Raw genomic sequence first — 19573 nt, 5'->3', positions numbered from 1 at the left:
GAAGGTGGCATATGAATTAGTGCTACCTCCGCAAATGCAACATCTGCACAATGTATTCCATGTATCTTTTCTGAAGAAGTATAATGCTGATGCGATCCATGTGATCGAATTGGAACCAGTGGAAATTTAACCGAATTTGTCTTATGTGGAACAACCAGTTCGAATCTTAGACCGAAAGGAGAGGACACTTAGAAATAAAGCTGTACCTCTAGTTAGAGTGTTGTGGAGAAATCCACTAGTAGAAGAATCAACTTGGGAATTAGAAAGTGAAATGAAAGAAAAGTATCCCCGTCTATTTGCCTAGACTAGATTCTGGGGACAAAATCCTTTTAAGGATGGTAGATTGTGACGACTGAGAATTTTGCGATGTAATTAAGTCAATACAGTGTGATTTATGTGAAGTGATTATGATTATGTGATTAAGTGATGGTTAATTTTCATTACTGTATATTAGAATCTAGGAGCGTAAGTAAGAGCGTTCCAATTTAAAGAGTCAGCTTAGGAGTTAAACTATGTTGTCGGGCCGTCAGGTAGAACGGAACCCATCCTAATAAGGATTTAAAGTATATAAAATGTGAAATATGTATGATTGTGTGAAATGAATGTTTAAATGAAGTATTGCGTCCTAGTGATATGTCAGTCGATAATGATAATGAGAAGCGTAATTGAAACGCTGAGCGTCGGGCCGTCAGGAAGAACGTGACCCAGAACGCGTAAAAAGGGAATAATATTAAAAAGGAAAATTTCTATGATTAGACATGAGTTTTGATGTGCTCGTATATGTGTTTGCTTGTCCGTATGCATGATTACGTGATCTGTGATATTTTTATGGATTTAAATGAATTATTTGATTTAAATAAAGGTTTATTTAACCTTCACACATTTATATAAAATTATCTCAGTAAGGTAACTGCATGAGATTTGTTCTGTTATATTCGTAATAATCCTGTAGACTTTCTAAAAATGATGGACGGATTTATTTGGTGATCGTTGCATTTTAAATTGATTTTTATGTGATAAAGTGTTATTATTAGCACAAACTTGTAAAAACCATATAAAATCAACCGTACGCTCAAAATCTTATTATTGGAAAGCTAATTTCGAGATTCATGTTTTAAAATTATCATTCGTATCAAATTCATCTTTTTCGATAGAGACATTTGCTAATCAAATTCGTTTTCTTTTAAGAATAAAACGTGAATCAGAAATGAGATACCTAATTACCATACTACCCCTCCCTTAGTAGTATATAATATCACCCACCTCCTCTTTTCTTTCTTTTTACCCGAGCTTCTCTCTTCTCTTTCTTTTTCTCTCATTTCTTCACCCCTCTCGGGATTTCTCTCTCTCTCTCACTCTCGGTACACTCTCTCTTCAATCTCTCACTTGTTCTTCACTCTTTTTCGGTTATAGAACCATGATTGTGTGAGATTTTGTGATATCTGTTAGTGTATACTGAAAATATTTATTTGAAGTATGTACATTTATTTCTGGCCAGTTTATTTGAGAATTATTTGAATGTTTACATGTTGTCTAATATTATATATTGTGAACAATCTAGTATCAAATGGGATACAGAATATTAGATTGTTAAATACAGTTATATAATATAATAAGGTTCACAACACAGGTGGTGTTGGACAATCCACTGGTATTGCTTAGGTTCTTAATCCGGAAATAGTAATTGACACGTGTATATTATTTACATTCTTTGATTTATATATGAAATAATTCTTTTGAATTATATCATTATATTTTGGGTGATGGAATTATATACATGGTGGATATTATTTATTGAAGGAATCCATGTCCTGATAATATTCGGGTTAATGATGTCCCCTTGAAAGCTCAAAAAGATTTAATTATGTGAAACCCTGCAGGTGGAATTTATTCTGGCATAATTAAATAAAGGTTGAGTGGATGATCAAGGATAAAAGATATTAATTAAATAAATTATCAGTAATTTATTTAATTAATGGACATATGATATTTTAAACATGGGGAATTTAATAAGCAAATAATATTGGAACCGAATTAATTAAATTATGGTATTAGGAAAGGTAGTGCAAATATTAATTCTTTAGTGGATTGAATTAATATTTAATTACACTGGGCTAGGCTCAAGATGTAATTAGAAGGCCCAACCTAATTATCCATGGTCCCTATTGTAGCCTATATATATTCTTATTCTCTTCTTGCTTGGAAATTGTGTGAAAACATATTGTAGCCACCAAGGAGCAAGAAGAGAGGATAACTTGAGAAGACGGAGGCCATACTTCTCTCAAGGGAATTTGTGAATACAATAGAAGAGCATGAAATCAACCATTAACAAGGTAATCCTCTTTTCGTAATCTTTATCATAAAACGTAGTAACACCCTAAGTCCGTGGTTCCCAACAATTGCTATCAGAGTCTGGTAATGGGTTCTACGTTTTATGATATAATGTCCATGTCGTAATTATATATGCGTGTATATAGTGTTTTTCTTGTATTGGTTTTGATGCAGGTTGTTAATCCACTATTATGGCCATGTATATTTTAATTATGTGTTTGGATCTCACGCGGTTTAATCGTGGTTAATTTTTGTTTTGGTTTCCACGTGATTTAATCGTGGTTGTAATTTACACGAGGGTTGATCGTGTTAGAATAGATTTTACAAAATTAGTTTTATATTAGATCTATTTTTTTTGTAATTGTTCCGGGTATTTTGTAATAATTATGTGCGATCGGAAATCAATTCCGGTAGTTTTTTCTTCCGCTGTGCGATTACATGGGGCTGCTGGGGCTGCTGGGACTGCTGGGGCTGCTGGGGCTTCTGGGACTGCCGGGGCTGCTGGGGCTGCTGGGACTGCCGGGGCTGCTGGGGCTGCTGCCGGGGTTGCAGGGGCTGCTGCGGCAGCTGGGGCTGCTGGGGCTGCTGGGGGCTTCGGGGCGCGCTTGGGGCAGATTTTTTTTTGAGAACTGGATTTTTTTCAAGGGCCATAATAGTGGAAAATTTATTTTAATTTTTTCCATTAAATTTTAATTATTGCTTTAATTTATTGATTATGTGTGTCGTTAATTATGTGTGTAATTCTTTTAAAATTGCATGTTTAACTTAATTAGGACGACATGGACATAAATTTTATTTATTGCTTTAATTAAATATTATATGTTGCTAAAATTATGTGTGTATTTTGAATGCATGATTAGATATAATTATAACAATATAGGGCCCCATTTAATTTTAAAATTCCTCAATTTTAATAAAAAAAAATTCTAAGTGGGAGAGGGAATTAATATGAAATTAAATCCCATGGTCTCCATTATTGGTTGTAGGTAATTTAACATAAAGACGAATATAAATTATATATACGTCACCCATCGTGGCATGTTATTTATGGTGTCTAGAATGTTATAGAATTTACTAGAACAAACTTCTTAAATTAATAAATTTTGAAAGGAATAAATACGGATTTTCTTTATTTCTGATTTGGGGCGATTTTGTCAAAAACGGGTTCATCGAACTTGTAAGGCTGTGGGTTTTAATCGAGACCGATGTGACTCCTCCACTACCTGGAAATCAAACCATTGATGAATATTGAATTGAAGTATTCTATTCAAGGCAAAATTACGAATATTGGAAGGTATACACGCCACCCATCGTGGCGTACCAAGTTCCATAGATTTCGAATAATTTAAGATTTGATGATGGTATACACTTAGCTATGAAAAATAATATAATCCACCCCAATGTGGCATATTGTTTAGTAATAGGACCGAAGTAACATTTAAATAAAATTAGGTGGTATACATGTCACACATCGTGGCGTACCAGAAGCTTATGGTGTTTATATGTTAGTGCATTAAATTTTAATAATTGTTAGAGGAATCAATAGATCTTAATAATTAATGCACCCTTATTTAAGTGATGTTTTTATGCATGATTCTCAGGATAAAATGGGCTTTAATCCACTATTCACCATACTTAAGGATAAAACTTACCGGACCTAACTATATTGAATGGAAACGAAATTTGGACATTGTGTTGACTGCTGAGGAGTACAAGTTTTACACTTATGAACCCAAGCCTGAACAACCTGCTGCTGATGCTCCTGAAGATGAGAAAGAGTATTATAAACGGTGGATTAAGGCTGATGAGATGTCGTGATATTACATTCTGGCAGCAATGTCGGGTGTTTTGCAGCATCAGCATCAGTCTATGGCCACTGCTTCAGATATGCTCTTTAATCTCAAGAAACTTTTTGGAGATCAGAATAGGGCTGCTAGGCAAGTAGCCATGAAGGATTTAATGAACACTCAGATGGCTGAAGGCACACCTGTAAGGGATCATGTTCTCAAGATGATGTCGCATCTGAATGAGATAGAGATCCTTGGTGCTGAACTTGACGGGGAAACCCAGATTGACATTATCCTTATGAGCTTGTCCAAGAGTTTTGAGTAGTTCCACTTGAATTACAACATGAACAAGAGGCAGTATAGTCTCGCGGAACTGCTGACAGAACTTCAGGCAGCTGAGGGATTATTTCGGCAGAGTGTTCAAGTGAATGTGGCTGAGAAAGGTTCTTCCTTTAAGCCGAAAGGTATTAAGAAGAAGAAAAAGGCTCAGACACAGAAAGCTGTGAAGGCAGTGGGAGTTCAGGGTGGTGTGAAAAAGCCTAAGGGAAAGTGCTTCAGATGCAGATAGTCAGGTCACTGGAAACAGGATTGTCCTCTTCCTAAGAAGACAAACAATACTGGTATGTCTCTTTCTCTGGTTACAACAACATTTATAGCGGCTATATCTACGAGCACTTGGTGTGTAGATACAGGAGCCACTGATCATGTTTGTAATTCTATGCAGGGGTTCCAACTATCCAGAATGCTTAGAGATGGTGAGATATACGTGTTCATGGGAGATGCTACGAAAGTAGCAGTAGTTGCAGTAGGAGTTATTCATTTATCTTTTGGTTCTGATAGGATTTTGGTTTTGAACAATTGTCTTTATGTACCTTCTTTTAGAAGGAATTTAATTTCAGTTTCTAAACTTGCTTTGGATGGTTATAATGTTTGTTTGGATCGTAATGTTTCTATTATGATGAATAAACGAATTATATGTTCTGGCACATTGCAAGACAATTTGTATATAATTAATCGTAGTCAACCTGCACTGCAACTGCAATTTAGGGAATTGAACAACACATCTTCTAACTCTACTAAAAGAAAGGAACCTTCTAGTTTGAACCAAACATATCTTTGGCACTTGAAATTAGGTCATATTAACTTAAGGAGGATTCAAAGACTGGTAGTAGACGGGCCTTTAAGCTCATTGGCAGTGGAGCCATTTCCAGTTTGTGAATCCTGCTTGGAAGGTAAAATGACTAAAAGGCCTTTCAAGGTAAAGGGGAATAGAGCCAAACAAGTATTAGAATTGGTTCACTCTGATTTATGTAGACCCATGAATATCCAAGCAAGAGGTGGTTATGAATATTTCGTCACTTTTATTGATGATTATTCTAGATATGGGTACGTTTATTTGTTGCACCGTAAGTCTGAGTGCTTTGATAAGTTCAAAGAGTACAAAGCTAAAACGGAGAAGCAACTTAATAAAAGTATCAAGTCACTACGATCAGATCGTGGTGGCGAATACTTGCTTGGAGAATTTAGGGAATATTTATCAGAAAATGGGATAGAATCCCAGTTAACTGCACCAGGCACACCCCAGCAGAACGGTGTAGCAGAGAGAAGGAACCAGACTCTTTTAGAGAGTGTTAGATCGATGATGAGTTATTCGGATTTACCCAAGTCATTTTGGGGACATGCCTTAGAGACAGCAGCTTATCTTCTGAACTTAGTACCTTCTAAGTCGGTTCCTAAAACCCCCTTAGAATTGTGGAGCGGGGATAAACCGAGTCTAAGACATATTCGAATATGGGGTTGTCCAGCACATGTGCTGAACAAAAACGTGACTAAGTTAGAATCTCGTACAGAAGTAAGGTTGTTTGTAGGCTACCCCATGGGAACGAAAGGATATTTATTTTATAGTCCGAAAAATCGGGATGTCATTGTTAGCACCAATGCAAGATTCTTGGAGGAGGACTATATAATGAATCACAAACCCATGAGTAGTGTCGTTTTAGAGGAACTAGTGGGAGGGACAAATAATACCCATGAAGCTGTAGTACAAGTAGAACAACCACAACATAATGTACAACCTGTCACTAATACCGCACCAGTGCCTAGTCGTAGTGGGAGGGTTGTTCAACAACCTGATAGATTCATGTTTTTGGGAGAGTCTTCAGACTTGGTCCCTGGTGAACATGATGATGATCCCCGTAAATACGAAGAGGCAGTACAAGACAAAGATGCAGATCTTTGGCAAAAGGTGATGGAATCTGAGATAGAATCAATGTATTCTAATCAGGTCTGGGAGCTCGTGGAACCACCCAAAGGTATAAAACCTATTGGATGTAAGTGGATCTACAAGAAAAAGAGGGGATTAGATAAAAAGGTGAAAGCCTGGAAAGCAAGACTTATTGCGAAAGGGTATACTCAGAAAGAAGGTATCGATTATGAGGAAACCTTTTCACCGGTAGTCATGCTTAAGTCAATCCGTATTCTTTTATCTATAGCAGCTCATCTCGATTATGAGATTTGGCAAATGGATGTCAAGACAGCTTTTCTTAATAGAAGTCTTGAAGAAACCATCTATATGCAGCAACCAAAAGGATTCATTAAGGAAGGCCAAGAGCATCTGGTATGTAAGCTTAAGAGGTCTATTTATGGACTTAAACAAGCTTCTAGAGACTGGAATATTCATTTTGATCAGGCAGTCCGGTCATATGGATTTGATCAAAGTCCAAGCAAATCGTGCGTGTATAAGAGAAGTGAAGGTAATGCAGTGGTTTTTCTAGTACTATATGTAGATGATATTTTTCTCATTGGAAACAATGTTGAGATGTTGTCATCAGTAAAGGCATGGTTGTTCAAACAATTTGACATGAAGGACTTAGGTGAAGCGGCATACATCTTTGGGATCAAAGTTATAAGGGATCGCAAGAAAAGGATGTTGGCTTTATCTCAAGAGCCCTACATTGATGAAGTATTAGCTCATTTTAACATGCAGAACTCCAAGAAAGGTTTTTTACCTTTTAAGCATGGAGTTGCTCTATCTAAGAAGCAGTGTCCTTCGACACCTAAGGATATAGAGAGCATGAAAGCAGTTCCTTATGCTTCAGCATGTGGAAGCTTAATGTATGCTATGTTATGTACGAGGCCTGACATCTGCTTTGCTGTAGGCATGGTTAGTAGATATCAGTCGAACCCAGGTCAGGAACATTGGAGTGCAGTAAAAACTATACTCAAATACCTGAGAAGGACTAAGGAGTATATGTTAATTTACAAGGCCTCAGATCTATTTCCTTTGGGATATACTGATTCAGATTTCCAATCAGATAGGGATAAGAGGAAATCAACCTCGGGATATGTTTTTACTTTGGGAGGTGGAGCCGTTATATGGAGGAGTGTAAAGCAGAAATGCATTGCAGACTCCACCATGGAGGCCGAGTACGTGGCGGCCTCTGAGGCTGCCAAGGAGGCTGTATGGTTCAGGAACTTCCTTTTGGACTTAGATGTGGTACCTAATTTGCCTAGGAGCTTGACGGTGTATTGTGATAACACTGGTGCTGTGGCAAATTCAAAGGAACCGCGAGACCATAAAGCAGCTAAACATATTGAACGTAAGTATCATCTCATACGAGAAATCGTAAAGCGAGGGGATATAGTTGTGGCTCACATATCATCAGAAGAAAACCGAGCAGATCCTTTCACAAAGAGCTTGCCAACCAAGGTTTTTGACAAGCATGTGGAAGCGATAGGAGTCAGATGGATGGACACATAGATTTTTATGTAATAGTGGATTAAATAAACACTGATGTACACATAGAATATTTTGAGTATAAGTGGGAGATTGTTAGTGTATACTGAAAATATTTATTTGAAGTTATGTACATTTATTTCTGGCCAGTTTATTTGAGAATCATTTGAATGTTTACATGTTGTCTAATATTATATATTGTGAACAATCTAGTATTAAATGGGATACAGAATATTAGATTGTTAAATACGGTTATATAATATAATAAGGTTCACAGCACAGGTGGTGTTGGACAATCCACTGGTATTGCTGTAGTATTATTTAGATTAGTTTATATTGACTAATAAATAATGCTAGTATACTTTATGTATATTGAACAGGATCAAATTTAGAATTGTTCCCTTAATACTGATTAAGAAGGAGAACTAAGATTCTATGTTATTATTAATGCTTAGGTTCTTAATCCGGAAATAGTAATTGACACGTGTATATTATTTACATTCTTTGATTTATATATGAAATAATTCTTTTGAATTATATCATTATATTTTGGGTGATGGAATTATATACATGGTGGATATTATTTATTGAAGGAATCCATGTCCTGATAATATTCGGGTTAATGATGTCCCCTTGAAAGCTCAAAAAGATTTAATTATGTGAAACCCTGCAGGTGGAATTTATTCTGGCATAATTAAATAAAGGTTGAGTGGATGATCAAGGATAAAAGATATTAATTAAATAAATTATCAGTAATTTATTTAATTAATGGACATATGATATTTTAAATATGGGGAATTTAATAAGCAAATAATATTGGAACCGAATTAATTAAATTACGGTATTAGGAAAGGTAGTGCAAATATTAATTCTTTAGTGGATTGAATTAATATTTAATTATATTGGGCTAGGCTCAAGATGTAATTAGAAGGCCCAACCTAATTATCCATGGTCCCTATTGTAGCCTATATATATTCTTATTCTCTTCTTGCTTGGAAATTGTGTGAAAACATATTGTAGCCACCAAGGAGCAAGAAGAGAGGATAACTTGAGAAGACGGAGGCCACACTTCGCTCAAGGGAATTTGTGAATATAATAGAAGAGCGTGGAATCAACCATTAACAAGGTAATCCTCTTTTCGTAATCTTTATCGTAAAACGTAGTAACACCCTAAGTCCGTGGTTACCAACAATATCCACCTATATACATACATACATGTCACTATCTTCAAGTTTTTGAGAAAAACCAAAGTTGGATTTGGTGGTTTTGAATTCGGTTTTCATGAAAACAAAAGGGTTTTGGTTCTTGAATGATTTAAAGTGAAGATGAGTGCTTGCATGTGTGTAATCACTAGAGAAAATCGGTGGTTGAAGGTTGGAAACCCCCGAATGGGGGCACCACCGTGATGCCACCGCCACCGGTGATGAACTCCGGTGAACCGGTGGTGAGCAATGATGTTAAACACTGAGCTCTAGTATTTAATCAATTATTTTGTGTTTGCATGTGGTTTATTTTGAAAGGCCGAATGGTTTTGTAGTTTACAAGTTGATGAGTTGATTCTTGTTGATTATGAATGATAATCTAGCTTAATTTTAAGAGATTAGTGTGATTAAAGATGCAAAAGTTTGAAATTGAGTTTGTATGTGAGGATTCATAGAAGATGCCGAATGGTTCTTGTTTTTTTGGAAATTCATGTTGATTTGTTGGTGCAAATGATCTATTGATATTTGTTTTATAAATTGTAGAGTAATTAGAATGAGTTATAGTCCAAATTGATGCATGCATGTTATGATTCTTGGAAATTTCAAATGTTTCTACTCGATTAAGTTGAATTAAGTGTTAAATTGAGTGATCATCCATGATTACGTTTGAATTATGAGTTTAAATGAGTTGTAAGAATGAAATCAAACTAGTTTGGGATGATATACTTGATGCATGTCAAATAAGGGCTTTGCATGTTTTATTCTTCATTGTGATAAGTGTTAAGGCCGAATAGGCCATAGGGAATAAAGGTCAAAACTTGATTTTTGGTAATTGAAAGAATGATTGCGGCCCCATTAATGGGTGAATGAGACCACATGAACTGAATGAAACTCATATTTGCTATTCAGATTGTTTGACTTATCTTTTAAAATCTGGACGACTCCATAAAAAATTCTGGACGACACACCCTTAAAATTGGCGCTGAATGATTCACAATATTACTGTCTTGTGTCTTGTTTATGTTATTACTCTTGTCCCTTAGAATATTTCACTCATTTCATCTTCTTAATAAAAATGAGAAAATCGAGCCTTTATTTATTCCTACTAAAGAAATGCAATTTTTTGTTGTGCATTCAAAAAAATATATTATTAATTTTTTTAGAAGATTACTTTTCTAATTGTGTACCTATGTTAAGAAAATGGTTAATTAGGTTGATCTTTTCTTTTATTTTTAATTTAATTTAACATTTTTACCAATTATTATTGAGAAAATAGTATATATAGTAATATAACTTTGATGTTAAATTTTATTATTAATATTTCATTATGGTGAAAAATATAAAACCATCATTCAGAAGTTTTAGTTTTGTTAATCAAATGACGTTCTTTATTCATCGTTCAGATTTATTACTCATCCAGAATCTTAACTATCCAGAAAATAGTGTTCAGGTTTTACAAATGAGCCCTGATTGTTTATATGTGAAAATCTTTGATTTTGCTTGTTGGATTGTTATTTTGGTTCGAATTAAGGATAAAAGAAAAAGGGAAATTGAGTTGATTGATTTTAAAAGCTATAAGTGATAGCTATGGTCATAAGTAATTAGCTATGAATGAAATTGTGTGTTTGTATGAGTTATACATGTTTGATTTGGAGAATAGTCAATATTTAGCGAGTATAAGTTGGTGATCAAGTATATATATAGAGATATAAAGGCTATGAGAAAAGAATGTGTTATGTGCTATGTGCATGTGTGTATATAAGCTATACTCGTATAGTTCGAGTCAGAAGTATAATCGAGCTATCGTATTGAGTGAACATTCTGGAAACGAGAGTTGAGAAACTAATTGAGGTTTTGGTTTTGATTGTAGATTCGGAACGTGAGGGCATTCAGGCTAGGAAATGGAAAGGTATACTAGGTGGCAGTAGTTCAACCTTTGTGAAACAGGAAAGCGAATTCAGGCAAGTAACTCTAATTACTTGTGTAAATGGTTATAAAGAGAATGTTGTTCATACCATGTAGAGTATTGAACTGTTAAAATAAAGAAACCCTGTTATTGTTTGAGCTACCCTGTCTTTGATCTTGTAAAACTGTTACTAATAAGCTTATTGATTCAACCCTTTGGTAACCCATCTTTTCTGTTCAACTTATTTGTTATGCCATGAACTGTTATAAACCCTATAATTACCTTTACGAACCCCTTGTAATGATGCCATATTCTTTGATCACCATATCCCCTATTGATTCTTGGAACAATCTGATTCTTTTAACTTAAGTACCTTGTTATCATTGATTCAAAACCCCTAGAATTTCATCTTGTTTGTCCTTGATCCATTTCCTTAACTTTGAATTCTTAAAATTGAATCTAAGAATGAGTTTCGACTTGAAAGTGTCCGAATGATTTCATATTCTTGGTAATGATAAAATGAATTTAGAAAACCTACTTTTTCCAACTTAATATTTTGCAAACGAAATCCTGATGGATTGGATTGGACGTAAGAGGCAGTGGGACTAGTCTAGTCATTGTAAGAGGCTAGCGGGGCTAGTCCAGTTTAAGGCTGAAATTATGCCGTATGGTACCTTAAAGACCAGATGGAGGTTGGTACGGGCTGATCACCCGTATTATAATGAAATGAAAAGATAAAGTGGTCCAATCAAGGGTTATATATTGATTTTAAAAAGGAATTGAAACTTCCTACTCAGTAATTGATTCTTTGAAAAAAATGAAAATGGTTTATATTGCTTTGAAAAGAGTTGATTGTGATATTGTGAAGCTTAAAGCTCGTGAACCCTGATTTTAATCTGTTGATCATATAATTGGTTCCATATAGTGAAATATTGTTACTTTCCTTTCTAAAAGATCTGTTTTGATCCTTTAATGATTTGTGATGAATTTCGGCGTTCACCCTGCTTCGAGCCTTGTTCCTTGAAAGCCCCACATTTTTCATTCATAACCCTTTCATAACCCGAAAGATGGAAATCTGCCACCTAGAACAAATAAAGTAGAATGCCCTGAGATTGGTAAAGTATATTGTGGATTTTATATCGTAGAACTGCTTTATAGCTACTTGCTGAGTTTTATACTCATATGTCTTGTTTTAATCTAACCATGGCAGTTAAGCAAGAGATGGCCAGGCTTAGGCGCACTACTCGTAAGAGCGTACCTGGTGGTCCCTACCGTGTTGAGGGCTTCCGGTTGCCGGAGTAGGTAGTGGTGTTTTTGAGTGAGAAAGCGCTTAGCCAGAATGTTGTAAAAATACAATGGGTTATATGTCGGTTCCAAGCCGGAATCGATTATGTTTATTTAATATTATTTTGGGGTTGTAAGTTATATTTTATGGTTGGTAGTTGTAATCTTGTCTCATACTTTATCATGTTTGATCATGTTAGTAGTTAATCGGGGTTTATGCTTATTTAATTATTAGATTAAAGGTGTGTGGGTCCTCATTTCCTAACCCCGAGATTGAGGGCGTCAAAATTATGGTGGTGAAAAGATAGCAGCTCGTATTCTTCAAGCAGGTTTTTTCTGGCCTACCGTTGTTTAAGGATGCACATCAGTTCGTTTTAAGGTGTGATCGTTGCCAAAGAGTTGGGAATCTTACTAGAAAGGATGAGATGCCTTTAAATGTGATGCTTGAAGTTGAGGTCTTCGATGTTTGGGGAATCAATTTCATGGGACCATTTATCTCATTCTGCAATAATCAGTACATCCTGCTGGCAGTCGATTATGTCTCAAAATGGGTAGCAGTCAAGGCTCTATCGACGAATGATGCAAAGGTAGTGTTGAGTTTTCTTCATAAGTAGATATTCACAAGGTTTGGAACGCCACGAGTTATCATAAGTGATGTGGGGTCGCAATTCTGCAATCGTAAGTTTACTTCTATGATGCAACACTACAATGTGAATCATCGTATTGTTACTGCCTATCGTCCACAAACTAATGGTCAAGCTGAAGTGTCTAATAGAGAGATCAAGCACATTCTTGAGAAAGTTGTTTGTCCATCAAGGAATGATTGGTATTTGATGCTCGATGAAGCTGTTTGGGCTTATAGAACAACATACAAGACTCCACTTGGGATGTCCCCATTTCAACTTGTCTATGGTAAGGGATGTCATTTACCTGCGGAGTTTGAGCATAAGGCTTATTGGGTATTGAAGAAGTTAAACCTTGATCTAGATGCAGCTGGGAAGAAGCGAATGTTTCAGTTAAATGAACTTGATGAATTTCGACTTCAAGCATACGAGAACAACAAAATGTACAAGGAAAAAGTGAAAAGGTGGCACGACAGGAGGTTATCTCCCAAGTTATTTGTGCTAGGGCAACAAGTTCTTTTATTCAACTCTCGTCTCCGACTTTTTCCTGGAAAGTTGAAATCAAGGTGGTCTGGACCATTTATCGTCAAAACTGTGTTTTCACACGGAGCGGTGGAAATTTTTGAGAATGATCCGGGCCAAGCATTCAAAATTAGTGGTCAGAGATTGAAGCACTATTATGGGGACACGGCAAATCGGGAAGTGGTTAGTGCCGTTTTATTGTCAACTTAATCGAACTACTTTACGACAAGCTAATGACGTAAAAGAAGCGCTTCTTGGGAAGAAACCCAAGATGTGAGACTATAGGAACCTTTATAAGTTAGTACTCTATCCAAAACCCCAAAAAAATAGAAAAAAAATAAAGCAGAAATTATTTTTCCAGGAACCTACCAGGCGCCCGCCTGCAGGTTCCAAGCGGCCGCTTGCTGGTTCCAGGCGACCTCCTGGAGACCTACTGTTTGAAAAAAAATTCTTAGCCTTATATAAAAAACAGAAAATAAAACACAAAACAATTCCACTGCCATAACCCTATTAACCCACGAATTTTCTCCTATAAACAAGCCACAAACCCCACTCCTAATCAATTTCTAATCCTAAATCCTATCCTATATATACACACAATCTCTCCATATACACTCCTATATACTTTCAACTTACAAACCCTTTCCTACACACAAAACACAACTCTACAACTCTTACTCTTAGTTTTAATGGCCCCAAAGAGATCTCGACCTGTTGATAGTAGCAACACCATTCCTACTGCTGATTCTTCAAGGGGTACTACTGCGAGGCCCCGATTGGTGGATAGGACTGCTGAGGAGGAGTATGCTAGGCTTCTGACTAAGCCGATTCTGAAGGAGAGGGGATTTTTTCCATCGGGGAGGGATGGTGAGTTATTGCCGATGATTGCAGAGAAGATTTGGATCACTTTTTGTGAGTCACCTGAGGCGGTCCCGATGAGTGTGGTTCGCGAGTTCTATGCGAACGCCAAGGCCGACAAGAATGGGTATTCTGTTGTTCGTGGGCTTATAGTTGATTATCAGCCCGAGGCAATTCGCCGTGTTATTGGGCAGTGACAAAGAAAGCCCCAGGAGGAGAATTGGAACGAGAAGACTCCCGAGGATTTTGACACGGATTTGATTATTGCTACTCTCTGTCAGCCGGGCACGGTGTGGAAGTTTAAGATGGGATCTAACGAATATCGTTCTTTCTCGGCTGTTGCGATGAACATGTGTGCCCGTGCATGGAATGCCTTTATTTATGCTAATATTTTGCCTTCTTCACATGCACATGAGGTTACAGTTGAGAGAGCCAGGTTTTTATGGGGGATTCTGAATGAGGAGTATTATGTGGACCTTGATGAGTTCATCTACCAAGGGATTTTGAAGTTTTTGAGGAGGAGGACGCATAATAACATCCCACATACCTCTGTTGTCATGAAGTTGTGTAAGGCAGTTGGAGTCCACTGGCCTTCTTATGAGCAGCTGCAGATGCCGGCCACTCTTATTGATTCATCGACGCTGAATGCGATGCAGGAGTGAACGGGTGGAGAGCCCGATGAGCATGGTTTGGGATATCGTCTTCCAGGAGGACGTCCAGCAGCTGGTGCTACGATGGCTAGGCCCAGTCAGGCTCATGGTGAGGCAGGTTCTTCTAGAGCGCAGGGAGGTGATGGTTCAGGGATGGCTGATGTCTAGTACAGGAGGCTATCCAGGAGGATGGATGCGATATGCGAGTCGCTGAGTAGGTTTGCTCAGGAGCTCACCCTAGAACTTAGGACTGCTTTCAGAGGCCTTGGAGCTGACATCCAGTGGCCCGTTTTTGGTGAGGACTCTGATTATCCGCCTCCTGACACTCCACCCTCTGAGGGTGATGATGATTTTCTGAGTAGGTATACCCTGTGTTCCTTTCTATTACCTTCACTGGGGAAAGTGAAGATTTTAAGTTTGGGGGTGGTAGTTAAGGAACATATTTGTATGTGTGTCATGTAGTTGCATATTCATGATAGTTTAGTTCATATAGTTGCATATTTTTGCCATATAGTTTTTTTTATTTTACAGCTTTATTTATCATGTCATGTAGCTCATGCATATTCCATGATCCCTTTTGTGTTGCTTTACCAATTGATATGTGATATTGATGCGAGTGTAGTGATAGCGGTAGAGTGATGTTGAATCTTGTTAGGTTGACATTCATGCTAGAAACACTTGTAATTTCACTAAGTCTTAGAGTATGCTTAAGGACTAGATTATTGTCATGGTTTGATGATTTTTGAGGTTAATTTATTGATTATGCTTAGAATGTATGATAGGCTCTTAATGATATAAGGCATGAAAAGATAAAATTGGAGTAAAAATTAGAATTCATTGTTAGTCGTGGATAGTCGTCAAATGGCTAGTAGCCAGCTCGTATCGTATGCGAGTAGTCTAGAGTTGAGCAAGATGGAGCGAAACGCACTTGCTCAGAAATTGGAAAAAAATGAAAAAAAAGAAAAATAGAAAAATAAAAAAAGAGAAAAAATATGGTTTAATGCATAATTGATCACGAGTGAGCTCTTTGGTATTCGAGTTATTAAGTTCTTAGGGGACTTTGTGCCTAGTTACCTAAGGCTTTTATAGTCTGGGATCCGCTAACCTAACGCTCGCTAAATGGATGCCATTGCATAAGTCTTTTGTGGACCTCGCTCATTGCACGATCAAATATGCATTTGTGTATTGTGTTAAATAAAAGCATGATTCCGTAATAAGCTCCATTGATCTTGAAGTGTTATAAGTCATTTTGTGTTTAGAATATATTATTCGTATAATCTTGTGATTGCCTTGAGGATAATTGAGTTATGATAATTGATCTAGTTTCGAAGCATATCTGTTAAGCATTCGCACACACCACATTTCTAGTTGTATGTTAGCTTGCGTGATTTGATTGATCTTTAGTCGCCTAATTGCATTTGTTGAGATGTTATGTGTTGGTTGGTTTAGTCATCGCGATGGGGATCGCTGCATTTCATGTAGTTTGCATTCATGCATGTTTTATTTTATTTTGAGTCTGACGCTTGAGGACAAGCATCGATTTAAGTTTGGGGGTGTGATAAGTGGCATTTTATACCACTTAGAACGTCTTATAATGGCTTGAAATCAAGTATTTTGTGTATTTGATACGTTTTTCTAGTGTTTTTGCATTTCAGGGTATAACTTGTGAATTTAGGGGGATTTCATCAAAATAAGCCTAGGGAAGTACTTGGAATCAGTTGCGGGGAGTTGTGCGAAGAAATCAGCAAAATCAGGACCAGAAATTGGAATTTTCTAGAAGCTGTCCAGGCGCCCGCCTGGGATGTGGGGCGACCGCCTGGAGGTGCAGGTGCCCGCTTGAGACCTGGGGCGGCCGCCTGGGGTCGGAATAATTAATTCTGGATTTTCTAATTAGACTTCTAGCTGTTTCTTGTAGATTCTTATATAAGCAATCTTGGGAGACGTTTCATAATAACAAGCAACAAGGAACAAGTATCAATCAAGCAAGGAGTAGATTAAGAAGACCGTTTTAGCACACCACAACGAAGAAGAGGAAGCATACGTTATCTTGTGATTCTTTTATTCATTGTAACAGTGGACGCTAGTTTTTTTTACTTTGAACCTTAATACTCTTGTGACATACTCTGGTTTTAATAAATATTTTTATTAGTTTATATTGTCGTGTTATTATCATATTTTCATATGAACCCATGGTGATGATGAGTTCTTGATAAGTGGCATTTTATACCACTTAGAGCGTCTTAAAATGGCTTAAATTGGTGTCTTGAAATCAAGTATTTTGTGTATTTGATGCGTTTTTCTAGTGATTATGCATTTCAGGGTTTTAGTTGCATTTCTGGGGAGGAATCATCAAGAATAAGCCTTGGCATGTGTTCACCATTGCGAGAGGAAAGAAACGGGCAGATTACGGCGAAGAAACGGAGCAAAATCAGAATTTTTCCAGTAGAGGTCTAAGTGCCCGCTCAGCATTGCTGAGCGGCCGCGCAGCAAGCTGAGCGCCCGCTCAGCTAGGCTGAGCGGCCGCGCAGGGTCGGGAAAAAAGACAAATTATTTTAGGACTTCTACTTCTGTTTGGTTTCCACTTCTATGTAATCTGAGTTTTATGGGACTATTATATAAGTAGATTTGAGACGTTTTTCACAAGTGTGGATTGAAGAAGATTGTGTTTTTATGCAAGGAGCGAAGGAGATAAGGAAGAAGACCGATTTAGCACACCGCAATGAAGAGGAAGCATATCTTCTTGTGATTCTTGTTTCGTTGTAACGTTGGATGCTAGTTTTCTTGCTTTGAACTTATTTACTCTTGTGACGTACTCTGTTTTAATATAATTAGTTTAGTTATTATTTTCTTGTGTTTGTTTATCATGATTTCATATGAACCCATGATGACGATAAGTGCTATTGTGGGCTAATCGTGATCATGGGGTTGCAACGGATTTATTATGGAATTCTTTAGTTAATTGTTTAGTACTTTAGTGTGTGATGATTGCATGATATCTAGTATTGGTTGTGCGTATTCGTCTTATGTGCGTCGCGAACATATAAGATAGGGTGTTAATCTCTTGTGAAGCGACGGTGGATCTTGAGATTTAGAACTTGCCATGCTAGCATAGGTTCATGTACGTTGTACATGATTAGTGGGTAACTCTAACAGTTTTATTTGCCCTATGTAATCAAAAGGAATAACTTGTGCTTAAATCGTTGTGTTGTCAATTTCTGTAGACATATGGGAACTCAACATAATTGATGACTATTCAACTTCTATCTTAATTGTGGATGCTTGGTAGAATGGTATTAGTACAATGAAAGTTGGCTTTTATCAGTTTCGTGTTATTCGATTAATATCATCACTGTCACATGCTAAAGGTAATAACAATGGTTATAGAAGGAAGTAATAATGAAGTTGTGATCTCATGAGTGTTTTATTATTGATAAATTGAAGTGTTAGTTAAGTGATTAATTAAGTAGTTAATTATAGTTAATATTTAATCAACAATTTTAAGTGTTAGTATCTTAACATTGAGAAGTAATCATACATTGGTGAGTGAGTTAATTAGACAATAATTTAGTCTGAGTCTCTGAGGGAACGAACTAGAAAGTATTCTATATTACTTGCGAACGCGTATACTTGCGTGAATATTAGCGCGTGTTTTCGCCCTAACAAGTTTTTGGCACCGCTGCCGGGGACTCGGCGCATTTGTTTAGTTTATGTACTTACCATCATTGGTCATTAGGACTCAGTGATTAGGACGTAGTAGTTACTTATTTTTTCTGGTTGTGTTTCAGGTACTTTAGCAAGCGTTTATGCAAACTCGTTCTCGTGCTCACAAGAGGACTTTAGATACAGCTGAGGAGACAGACGAAGTTCTTGATATTCCGGAGAAATTAGATTTTGAGGATTCGGATTCAGGAACTGAGCAGAAAGAACCAGTAAATATGGGAGATCGTATTGTTCAAGCTGATCCAGCTCTTATGGATTTTTCTCGGCCTAAAATTGATGACATTCAGTCAAGCATCCTTCATCCGGCTATTCAAGCTAACACCTTTGAAATCAAGCCGGGCACTATTCAGATGGTGCAGAATTCTGTTTCTTTTGGAGGAGCGGCTACTGAAGACCCCAACATGCACATAAGGAATTTTGTCGAGATCTGCAGCACTTTTAAGTATAATGGCGTGACTGATGAGGCTATCAAGTTGAGGCTTTTCCCATTCTCACTGAGGGACAAGGCTAAAGACTGGTTACATTCTAAACCAGCTGGGTCCATTACTACGTGGCAAGATCTTGCGCAAAAGTTTCTGGTGAAGTTTTATCCGATGGCAAAGACTGCTGCTATGAGGAGTGCTCTTACTCAGTTTGCGCAGCAACCTACAGAATCTATGTGCGAAGCTTGGGAACGCTACAAGGAAATATTGAGAAAATGTCCACATCATGGAATGCCGGATTGGATGGTGATCACTGGTTTCTATAATGGTTTGGGGGCCCAATCTCGGCCCATGCTAGATGCAGCAGCTGGAGGCGCCTTATGGGCTAAAAGCTATACTGAGGTGTATAATCTTATAGAGACGATGGCTGCAAATGAGCATCAAAACCCAACTCAGAGGATGACGTCAGGCAAGGTAGCAGGTATTCTGGAAGTTGATGCAGCCACCGCTATTGCAGCCCAGCTCCAAGCGC

General features: G+C 37.2%; 1 non-coding gene across 1 annotated transcript; it reads right to left on the bottom strand.

Moving 5' to 3' along the window:
• Nucleotides 1-19227: 19227 nt before the first annotated feature.
• LOC141698709 (small nucleolar RNA R71) lies at nucleotides 19228-19334 on the bottom strand. The gene has a single exon (XR_012565214.1). It is a non-coding gene; the product is annotated as a small nucleolar RNA R71 (small nucleolar RNA).
• Between the last annotated feature and the right edge of the window lie 239 nt (nucleotides 19335-19573).

Source organism: Apium graveolens, chromosome 11 (assembly GCF_009905375.1).
Source record: "Apium graveolens cultivar Ventura chromosome 11, ASM990537v1, whole genome shotgun sequence".
In the NCBI taxonomy this organism is placed as follows: Eukaryota; Viridiplantae; Streptophyta; class Magnoliopsida; order Apiales; family Apiaceae; genus Apium; species Apium graveolens.
Note: the sequence above shows the minus strand (reverse complement) of the source record. Positions and strands in the feature narration are given on the sequence as shown.